This window comes from Apium graveolens, chromosome 9 (genome assembly GCF_009905375.1).
Source record: "Apium graveolens cultivar Ventura chromosome 9, ASM990537v1, whole genome shotgun sequence".
Classification (NCBI taxonomy): domain Eukaryota; kingdom Viridiplantae; phylum Streptophyta; class Magnoliopsida; order Apiales; family Apiaceae; genus Apium; species Apium graveolens.
Window position 1 is genome coordinate 167,763,200 of NC_133655.1, and position 11,715 is coordinate 167,774,914.

At 36.4% G+C, this 11,715-nt stretch overlaps 1 non-coding gene across 1 annotated transcript; it reads right to left on the reverse strand.

Moving 5' to 3' along the window:
* Positions 1–7,570: 7,570 nt before the first annotated feature.
* On the reverse strand, positions 7,571–7,677 carry LOC141688351 (small nucleolar RNA R71). The gene has a single exon (XR_012561798.1). It is a non-coding gene; the product is annotated as a small nucleolar RNA R71 (small nucleolar RNA).
* Positions 7,678–11,715: the final 4,038 nt, after the last annotated feature.

Consider the following 11,715-nt stretch of genomic DNA (forward strand, 5'->3'; position numbering starts at 1 on the left):
ATCACCCGTCGTGTCTCTCCTAGTTTTTATGTTAATACGATATTGCCAAAAAAAAATATATCTTTTCCGTTTCTATTAAAGGGCGGTACCGAATGTAGTTCATTTGTAATGAATGTAGTTATACTCCCCCGTCATATTGATTTGTTATCAAAATGATTGAACAGGGAGATTAAGAAATATGTATAAACTAGTGAAAAATAGAAGGAAAAGGTCGGTGAAGTAGTGAGATCCATCGATTTTGAATGTATAAAAGTGAGGCAGTGGGGTAAAAGTAGTGTTAAAAAGAGAGGAAAAGTAGGGAAATGGGGGACCCATTAACTATTTTTGGTAAGTTTTGAAATGTAAAGAAATAAATGGTACATCCCAAAAAGGAAACCGTAAAGAAATGAAAATGATGGAGGGAGTAACTGATTATAACAGTTGCTATTTTATTATTTTATATAAATAAATTATAAAAAATAATAATTATATATTATTGAGATTAATGAATTTAAAATATTTACGTATTATTTTGTATATATCATATTATTGATAGATTCAAAATTTAGATAATTAAAATCTTAAAATGTTCTCGTCATACGATATGTAGGTCTTTTTGTTGTGCGGATGCAGAGCTTATAGGAAATTGGGAGTTTTCAATATGAATGATATATGTGGATGACTTGATATTATTTTTTAAAATATTATTTTTAATTATTTTTGATTTATTAATAATTTTGTTATATTATAATTTGAATTACTAAAATTAATTTTAAAAGTATTTAATTCCCTACAAAAGAGGTTTACTGTACGTATATAATGTTAGGATTTGTTAAGTTTCGAGTTTTAACGGATGTGTTTGTGTTTCATGACTTAAATATGTCCTCACAAGATGTCTACGTATCTTGAACGTGTAGATAATAAAGCCTAAACGTAGTTCATGGTGATGTCCTCGGGGCTATGATGACAAGAGCTTATTAATGATGTTGTGACTTGTATACCATTCATTAGACCAAAATCTCGTTCTAGGTGATGGCCTCGTGGCTTGTGGGGAGCCTTCGTGGCTTTGTGACGCTTAGAGTTAAGAACCTTGTATCATGATGATGGCATATGGAGCTCTTGTCCAAAACGTGGTTTTGAATAGAGGGTTGAAATCCTTTATGTAGATGTTGAAGGTTCATGTATTAGATAAGAGTTTGGGAGATTTGGTAAGTAAGTCTTCGTGTTTGATTGGACGTTGGAGTCCTATACGTATTAGACAAATTTCTTATGGGTTTAGGTGCCTTGGAGGCTACTCCTGATGGATTTATATCCTTAATCGGATACCCTTATGAGCTACAAATTCCACTTATTTATTAATTACGAAATTAATAAACAATTAAGGTTACATGACTCATTTATCTTGCTTAATATTTGGACCAAACTTGGTCTAATTAATACAACATTAATTATGTTGCTATAATTATTTTTGGCCTATATCATTTTCCCCCAATTTATGCGAAACCGTCTAGAAGTTTTGTAGAAGTTAAGTTTAGGTCCTTATATGTGTATCATTTTTAAAGTAAAGTGTGGAGCGATCTACAAATTTACAACAATTCGCCTTATATGAACAGTCCTTGTGGGTTTATATATTTCGGGATTTTTTCGGCATTCTCGAGTGTTTTTCATAATTGTTTTAGGCATTATTTTATACCAACATGTATTTTCCTATTTTTTCCTAATATTTTAAATTATTTTATATTAACTAGTATTTTTTCAATTATTTCCAAATATTTTAGGAATTATTTTTCACCAACGAGTATCTTTTCAAAATTTTCCTGATATTTTAGGAACTATTTTATACCAATATGTATTTTTTCCAGAATTTTCCTGATTTTTTAGGAACTATTTTATTTTTTTTAACTCATCGAGGTTGTTTTCGTAATTTTGTGGAGTTTTTTTTGTAAGATTACAAAGTTGAAAGACAAATTTGCGCTTTTGTAAATTTGAGGGGCTTATTTGTCAGCTTTTAAATTGTAGGGACCTGTCGTAAAATCCGCCAAACATGGAGTATCAGGTTGCATTTTTGGAAATACAACCTCTTCTTTTGACCAGATTTTAAATATTTTGGCCCCAAAATCAGTGGTGTCTATCTCAAATAAAACTTTACTTGGATAAATTCCGATCCAGATTTTAATAATATTATTAATAATGATATTTTTCATCCTTATATTTATTATTTAAATAATAAACATATATTTTATGGAGGGGTTTTCATCCTAGAAACGTAAATTCATGGTCGATATTTTGACCTTATTGACTCTCGTGTGGAAGAAAATTGGGTATTTACAGACCTATTTTTTAAAGAATTTTGGAAATTAATTTCTAATCTTTTAAAAACTTTTATTCAAAAATGGATTCTAACCATTTTAGACCATGGTCTTGATCGAATTATTGGGGTCATATCATGATTGATGGATTTCTAACTTATGTGGACCATGATTCAGTCCCTCTTTCGACGATGACTCATGGTAGAATTTCAACCAAGATGCCTTCTGGTTAAATTTGACTAGAATTCTCGTCAAATTATGGGTGATTTTAATAGTTTGGTCGAATTGATTTTTGACCACAATGCAACCCTCTTTCGACGAGGACTCCTGATAGAATTTTGACAAGGATGTCTTTTGGTAGAGTTCAACCAAGATTCTCTCGTTAGAATATGAGTAATTTTAACACTCTGATCGAATTGATTTTTGACCAGGATGCGCCCCTTTTTCGACGAGGACTCCTGGTAAAATTTTGACCAGGATTCTCATGGGATTATGGGTAATTTGAACACTGTGGTCGAATTGATTTTCGATCAGGATGTAACCCTCTTTGACGAGGATGCTCGTCGGACTTTGGGAAATTTTGACACTATGGTCAAATTGATTTTCGACCAGGATGCAACCCTCTTTCGATGATGATGCTCGTCAGACTATGGGTAATTTTTATGCTTTGGTCGATTAAAAATTCTGCGAGGAATACTAACCCTGTATATTATGAATCTTAACCCTTTAGACCATAAATCCTGAATTACGGGCTACAAGTCTTTTAACAACCATAAATTTTTGCTTGTTATTCTGATTTGAGCTTATAATATACTGAATCGAAGCTTATTTTGGGTTCTAACTCATAATGGTATTCTCTGCATACCTCTGGTATTATTTGGTCCTTTAAGAACATGGATATTTGAATGTGCAAGGATGGAGCGTGACTTCTCCAAGCCTTCAATTGAAGGTAACATGGCCTATACTAACATTTATTTATATGTGATGTGGCTTCTACGAGCCTTATTTCTGGTTATCCCGAAAAGGTGACATGTCCTACTCAGATGCTCAATTAGATTAAACCTTGAGGTTTAAGGCGTGTCATGTCTTAGTAACTCATTTTATTGAAGAGTCTCCAAGTTTGTGGGATCCTCGTCCCAAATATGTTCTTGACTAGTTACGGGCCTTTTAAAATAGGTATCAACTTTCCTTTCTTCCAACTCTGGATACCTCGATCTTTCTGAGGACTAAGTCTCCCTATTGTAAAAATCTTTCTTTTACTCTTACGTTATAGTCATCAGAAACTTGTTTCCTTCATCAAATCTAAAGTATGTGTCATGCATTCCTCATTCTTTTCAGGCTCAAATGCCTCAACCTTTAGAGCTGTTTGAGTAGTTCTTAATGACATCACCAACTCAGCTTTATTAGTCGATAAAAATGGCACAACTCGTGTATTTGATTTATAAATGGCAAGATACACCCAATATTGGTGCAGAAGTTCGTCTATCCAAGCATTTCCCGAATATTCGTCCCTTTTTGTCATTGCATCAAGGATTACTTGATTTTTTAACTCGTCTTGCCTGTTCGCGTAGGGATGAGCTATAGTTGTGAAACAGGATTCACTGTCATTCTTCTCACAATTTCTTCTCAAAATCATTATTGTTGAATTGTCATCCATCACCTGTCATTGGGATTCGTGGAAGTCCATATTTTCATATCACGCTTTTCTACGATAATTGTGTCAATTGCATGTTGGTTATCCCAACCAGGGGTTTAGCCTCAATCCGCTTCGTGAAATAGTTTATGATCATTATCAGGATCTACCTCTGGGCACTGGCCATTGGAAATGTATCAAGGTAACCAATCTCATAATTATAAATAAAACATGGGAATTAGTGGATATCAATATCTTAGAAGATTTCCTAACAACATGTACGTCCTTTTGGCATCGAACATATTTTCTTTTCATAATTTTTTATATCAGCCATCATCTATGACCAACAGAATCAAAATAGTTTTTTTGAGCAACATCCCTACTCCCGAGCATAGCTCATAGATCTTTTCACTTACTTCCTTCAAGACCAACTCCGCTTATTCCGGTCTCAGGAATTCCGAGTATTGAATCACAAAGGATTTTTTAATGTAGAATTCCCTTAATCAAATTGTGTCTTTGTGCTTTTCCAACAATTTTCATGCCTATTAGGCATCGGGTATCCAACTGATTTCCATGTGAGTCTTCATAGGATTATCCAACAACTTTTCATGCATGTTGATGATATCAACTTTGCGTTAGTTTTTTGGGTATTCAAAAATTATAACTCTATATCTTTCAAGATGTAAAATCAAATAGGACGTCAGCCTTCATGCTTTCCTTCATTGGGATGTAACTTTACGCAATATTTATTGAACTTAGTCATGGCTTCATAAGCCTCTCATATTTTTTGTTATTATCTCATACTTTGCTTCAAATTCTCCGTTTCCCTGAGAGATCACTAACATTGAGCCTTTACAAAGTTTTAGGTTCTTGACCTCAAGGTACCAGCTAAGCCAAGTTCAGAAATCAAGGCCCCAATTTTTATCTTCGTCGTTCATTTTTTGAGAAATTCAATGTGAAGGCATACTTTAACATTAATCCGTTAAGATTTTGCACCACTCACTTTTGTTTTGCCATCAAAATAGAGAACCAAATAGTACTTGAGTATCCTCTCCATTCCTTGTTTACATATTTTCTTACCCTCATGGAGTATCTCTTCCTGCCCCCGACTTCTTGATTGTTATTGATACATTTCAACCACGAAGTCAGCCAAGGCTTGGATTTTAAATAGTGTACATGGTTTATATCAAATTTATCAAGCTCAGTTGTCCACTTAATTAACCTTCCATTAGCCTTGCGAATATGTATTGTACCCCTCATGGACTAGTTTCAATTTTTTAAGCTGTAATTTAACATACCTGGTATTGGAGCTGTAATTTCCTCGTGTCGTAGTCATAGCTAATGCGAACTTCTCAATACTAGAGTTGTTCACAAAAAAACTTCATTCTCATTATAGATTGGTTTCTAAACACATCTCCATAGTCATGCCTAATGCAATCTTCCTTTGACACACGTTTCTCCCCCTGAGGTGCTTTACTTTTCTCAGCCTCCAGTGTCTTCTAAAACTCTTCTTCAGCTTCCACACTCACCCAAACTTCAGCTGCTTCCTCCTTTATTCATCTTCTTCTATTTCTTCAAATGAGACGTATGCAGATAGATCACTGATTGGATCAGTGGTTTGGGTATATGATAAGTGGATTTTATATCCACTTGGAACGCTTTATTACAAGCTTAAATTGGTGTTTTGGACTCAAGTTGGTATTTTGATGTGTTTTTGTGTTATTGCATTTCAGGTATCAGTTAAATGAAGAAAGGATCTTTTAAAGAAAATATGATGAAAAGTGATCAGATTTGGAAGCCAAGGCCATTTTCAAGTTGTAGATAATCTCGTTAGCTTCACGTGGATAGTTGAATCGCCTAATTCTGACGAGTAGAACTCAAGTTATGGGCAAAATAAGATTCATCAGAATTTTCCATAAAGGCTGCACGCGGTCGCGTCAGAAGTGCACACGACCGCCTGCTGACATGCGGCCGCCACCGACCCGCACGCGACCGTGTGCTGATGCGCGGCTGACTTCGCTGATTTTGCTGAAAAAACCCTATTTGAGTGGAATTTGACGATTTTAAGGGTCCAGGTCCAATATGGGCTTATATATACTTAAAAAAAAAGGTTTTCATCATCCGGGAAGATTGGGATACCAAGGAGAAGACCTAGAAGCACAAAATAACTCCGAAAAAGAAGATCTTGTTTTTAACTTGTGATTCTTTAAATTAGTTGTACCTTTGGATGCTCGTTTTCGTTCTTGTTGAACCTAGATCTCGTTTATCCATACTTTAATTATTATTCAGTTTATTAAGACCTTGTTTATACCATGCTTTCATTTGAACCCATGGTGACGATGAGTTCGATTATGAACTAATCGTTGTCATGGGATTCTAGCGGATTTACTTATGGATTTCAATAATTAATTTGTTTCGATATCTTGGTGTGTGGTGATTGTATGATATCCTAGTATTGGTTGTGCTTATTCATCTTATGTGCGTAGCTAACATATAAGATAGCGTGTTAATCTCTATTGAAGCGACAGTGAATATAGAGGTTTAGAACTTGCCATGCTAGCATAGGTTCATATATTTGTTATGCATGATTCGTAGGTAATTTTAACCATCTTACTTGCCCTATGTAATCATGATAGATAACTTGCGCATTAAACCGTTATGTTCTCAATTCTTATAGACATATAAGGACTAAGCATAATTGGTGTCTATTCAACTTTCTATCTCTTTTGTGGATGCTTGGTAGTAGGGTATTTGTACAACGAAAGTTGGCATCTACTAGTTTCGTGTTATCTGATTAGTGTCATCACCATCACATGCTAAGGTTAAGAACAATAAGGCTATTGAATGAAGTATTTAATGAAGTTAGAATCCCATGTTTGTCATATATATTAATTCAACCATTCTTGTTCTCTTAGTTATAATTGTTAGTTTAATCTCTTAGTTTTATTAAAACCCAATTTGTTATTTATCTTAGCATTTAGCGATAATCATACATTGTTGCATAGGTGCATAAATTGAACTTAACCTAAACCAGTCTCTGTGGGAACGAATCTGATTTATATCTTATACTACTTGCGAACGCGTATACTTGCGTGAATTTTAGCGCGTGTTTTCGCCCTAACAAGTTTTTGGCGCCGCTGCCGGGGACTCGGTGTTAATTTTTTGTTTATGTGCTTGTCATTAGTGGTCGTTAGAGTTCACTGACTCGGATTTTTTTTACTTTCAAGGTTTACTTGTTGTGTTTCAGGTACTCATTACAATGGGAGATCCAGCAACACGAATGAGAGCCTTGATGGATTTTTCTCAACCCAAGATCAATGACATTCAATCTAGCATTGTCAGGCCAACTATCACAGCTAATACCTTTGAGATCAAGCCTGGCTTAATTTAATGGGTACAGAATTCAGTCCAGTTTGGGGGTTCTCCAACGGAAGATCCCAATACGCACATTAGGGATTTCATAGAGATCTGCGACACCTTCCGGTTCAATGGTGTTTCTGAAGATGCTATTAAGCTTAGACTTTTCCCATTCTCTATGAGGGACAAGGCTAAGAGCTGGTTACACTCTCTACTAGCTGGTTTGATTGCTACTTGGGAAGATCTTGCTCAAAAGTTTCTCACTAAATTCTTCCCTATGGCGAAGACAACTGCATTCAGAAATGCTATTACTCAATTTGTGCAGCAAATGGGAGAATCTTTGTGTGAAGCTTGGGAGTGCTACAAGGAGATGCTTAGGAAGTGTCCTCATCATGGAATTCCTGATTGGATGATAATTAATTGTTTTTACAATAGATTGAGAGCACAGTCCTGACCTATGCTCGATGCAGCATCAGGCGGAGCATTACGGGAAAAGAGTTATGAGGAAGCTTATGATCTAATTGAACTGATGGCTGCTAATGAATATCAGTATCCAACCCAGAGATGTCCACAGGGCAAGGTAGCAGGAGTTCTTGAAGTGGATACAACTACAACTATCACTGCTCAACTAAAGGCGTTGTCTTTGAAGATCGATTCTCTGGATAACTATGGTGTTAAGCAGATATTTAGTGTTTGTGAGCAGTGTGCAGGTCCGCATGTGACGGAGCAATGCGCTATATCTAGTGACTTAGCTCAGTTTGTGAGCAACTTTCAGAGATCGCAGCAACCAGTTCCAGACACTTATCATCCTGACAACTGGAATCATCCTAACTTCAACTAAAGCAACAATCAGAATGTGATGCAACACCCATTCCAGCAGTTTGGAAATAAGCTATTCAACCGTCCTGGTTTTCAGCAACAAATTACACCAAAATAACAAACTCTTGGTGCATGTCTATCTTCGAATGAAAAATCTGAATTGGAGGAGTTGCGGCTTATGTGCAATAATCAGGCTCTTATATGCCAAAGCCAGGCTGTTTCTATCAAGACTCTGGAGAACCAAATAGGGCAAATTGCTAATGCCTTATTGAATCGACCACCAGGAACGCTTCCTAGTGATACAGAAACAAATCCAGGAAAAAGGGTAGTTGAAGAACAGGTGAACGCCATCACCTTAAGGTCTGGAAAGGTCGCAAGCCCCCAAATTAAGCAAGACGAAGAGCCTAAAAAATCTCAAGTTTCAGAAAATACAGTTGTGGCTGAAGAAGAAGTGCAGAAGGAACCAGAGGTGGAACCAAGGAAGACTACTGTGGAACACACTCCTCCTGAGGGTAATACAAGGGGGAAACAGATCTATCATCCACCTCCTTTTCCTAAGAGGATGCAGAAGAAGAAGCTGGATAAGCAGTTTGAGAAGTTTTTGGAGGTGTTCAAGAAACTTCATATCAACATACCTTTCGCTGAAGCTCTTGAACAGATACCTAACTATGCGAGGTTTATGAAAGGTATTCTCTCTCAGAAAGTGAAGCTCGATGACTTAGAGGCTGCTGCTCTAATGGAGGAATGCAGTGTTGTGCTGCAACAGAAGTTGCCTTCGAAGCTTAAAGATCCTGGAAGCTTCACTATTCCTTGCACCATCGGAAACTTGTCGTTCAACAAATATTTATGTGATTTGGGAGCTAGCATCAATCTGATGCCCTTGTCTATCTTCAAGAAGCTTGGTCTGCCTGATCCGAAACCAACATACATGTCATTGCAACTAGCTGATCGTTCTATCGTTTATCCACGAGGTATAGTAGAGGATGTGTTGGTCAAGGTGGAAAAACTTATCTTCCCTGCTAACTTTGTAATTCTTGACTTTGAGGAGGATAAGAAGATTCCCATTATCTTGGGGAGACCATTCTTAGCTACTGGCCGAACTATGATTGATGTATAAAAAGGAGAGCTTACGATGAAGGTTCATGATCAAAGGCCACTTTTAATGTGTTCAAGGCAATAAAGTTACCCACAGCTAAAGAGGAGTGCTTTAAAGTAGAGTGGGTAGACTCTGTCGTGAATTTGAAACTTGAGCAATTGCCAAAGTCAGAGACCTTAGAGAGATCCTTAATGAGGAAATCAGTTATTGATGACAAGGAAGGAGCAGAGCAACTGCAGGTTTTGAATGCACCTCCGTGAAAGAGGAAGTTGGATATGCCATTCGATTCTCTTGGGTTAGCAGAGCTGAAAATTTCTCAAGAGCGTCTCGAGCCGTCTATTGAAGATGTTTCCACACTTGAGCTTCACCCACTACCAGATCACTTGAGTTATGCATTCTTGGGTACACCCCATGATAAGGGCTTGGGATATATCTTTGATGATGTAGAGGGTAGCCGAACGGATCCTCCAGTGCCTAGAGAGGGTTCTTCTCATGTGCAGCAGGTAGTTGATAGAATTGATGTTGGTGATTAGCAGTACAGGCAAGTAACTTGGCGTATGGAGGCCATGCACGGCATTCACCGTCATTTTACTGCAGATTTGACACAGGCTTTGGGCACTATTTTCCGAGCCACTGGTATCGAGGTTGATTGGCCACCTGATCCTCCACCCGAGGAGGGTGATCTTTTTGACGACTAGGTATGACTGAAATCCTTATTATTACCTTCAATGAGGACATTAAAAATTTTAAGTTTGGGGGTGATAATGTAAGGATTAGTAGTGTGTGTGTCCATATAGATTCATATAGATTCATATTGCATGTTTAGTTGTAGTTCATTCATATTTTTGCATGATTTTTTCATTTAGGACATATTTGTTTATTTTTATGTGATTTCATATAGTTGCATTTGCATGCATATTTAGCATGATCCCTTACGATGAACTATGATATTTGATAAGTTAATGTTGATTTGGGTGTAGTGACGACGAATAGAGGGATGTTTAAGTCCTAATGAATTAATTTGCATGTCAGAAACAAATATTTTCACAAAGTCTTATAGGGTTGCTTTTGATCTAGATCATGATCATACTTGTTTGTTGTTGAGATTTAATCACTTGGTTATATTTAGAATTTGTGATATTCTCGTAATAACGTAAAAATAATGATTTTTTTATCTGGAGAAAAACTTGGATTTCATTGCTAGTTGTTGTAAGGCTAGGCATCAAATGGCTAGTAGCCGGCTCATATTTTTATGAGTAGTCTAGGGTTGAATGAGATAAAAAAAAAGGAGCGAAACGCACTCATTCAGAAATTATTGAAAAAAAAGAAAAAAAGAAAAAAGAGAAAAAAAGTAAAAAAAAGTAAGTATGTGTTTATGCATAATTGATCAAGAGTGAGCTCTTTAATTCTCGAGTTATTAAGTTTTAGGGGACTTTGTGCCTAGTGACCTAAGGCTTTTATAGTCTGGGATCCGCTAACCTAATGCTCGCTACATGGGTATTATTGCATAAGTCTTTTGGGACCTCATTCATTGCACGATCAAATAAGCATCTTTGTTATGTGTTCAATGATAGTGTGAATCCTTGTATAACTCTAGTAGAAAGGAGGTGTTGTGAGTCATAATACGTTTATTGTCTATTCTATTTATAAACTTTTGATTGTTTCGATGATAGATAAGTTATGGTTATTGATCTAGTATCGAGAGATATCTATTAAGCATTCCACACACGTACATTTCTGGTTTGTGAGTTGGTTTGTGGGATTTATTCGAACTCTGTTTTAACTCATTGCATTCTTAGAGGCATTGGCTTATTAATTTGGTTATGGTTATTCTGAGGGGATCGATTGTATTATCATTTAGTTGCATTCACGTAGTTACATTCATGCATTAGGTTTGTTTTTTAGTTTTGAGTCTGTTTATGCTTGAGGACAAACATCGATTCAAGTTTGGGGGTGTGATAAGTGGATTTTATATCCACTTGGAACGCTTTATTATAAGCTTAAATTGGTGTTTTAGACTCAAGTTGTTGGTATTTTGATGTGTTTTTGTGTTATTGCATTTCAGGTATCAGTTAAATGAAGAAAGGAGCTTTTAAAGGAAATATAATAAAAAGTGATAAGATTTGGAAGCCAAGGCCATTGTCAAGTTGTATAGTTACTCGTTAAATTCGCGTGGACAGTTGAATCGCCTAATTCTGACGAGTAGAACTCAAGTTATGGGCAAAATAAGATTAATCAGAATTTTCCAGAAAGGCTGCACGCGGCCGCGTCAGAAGTGCACGCGACCGCCTCCGACCCACACACGACCGCGTGCTGATGCGCGGCTGACTTCGCTAATTTCGCTGAAAAAACCCTATTTGAGTGGAATTTGATGATTTTAAGGGTCCAGGTCCAATATGGGCTTATATATACTTAAAAAAAAGGGTTTTCATCATCCGGGAAGATTGGGATACCAAGGAGAAGACCTAGAAGCACAAAACAACTTCGAAAAAGAAGATCTTATTTTCAACTTGTGATTCTTT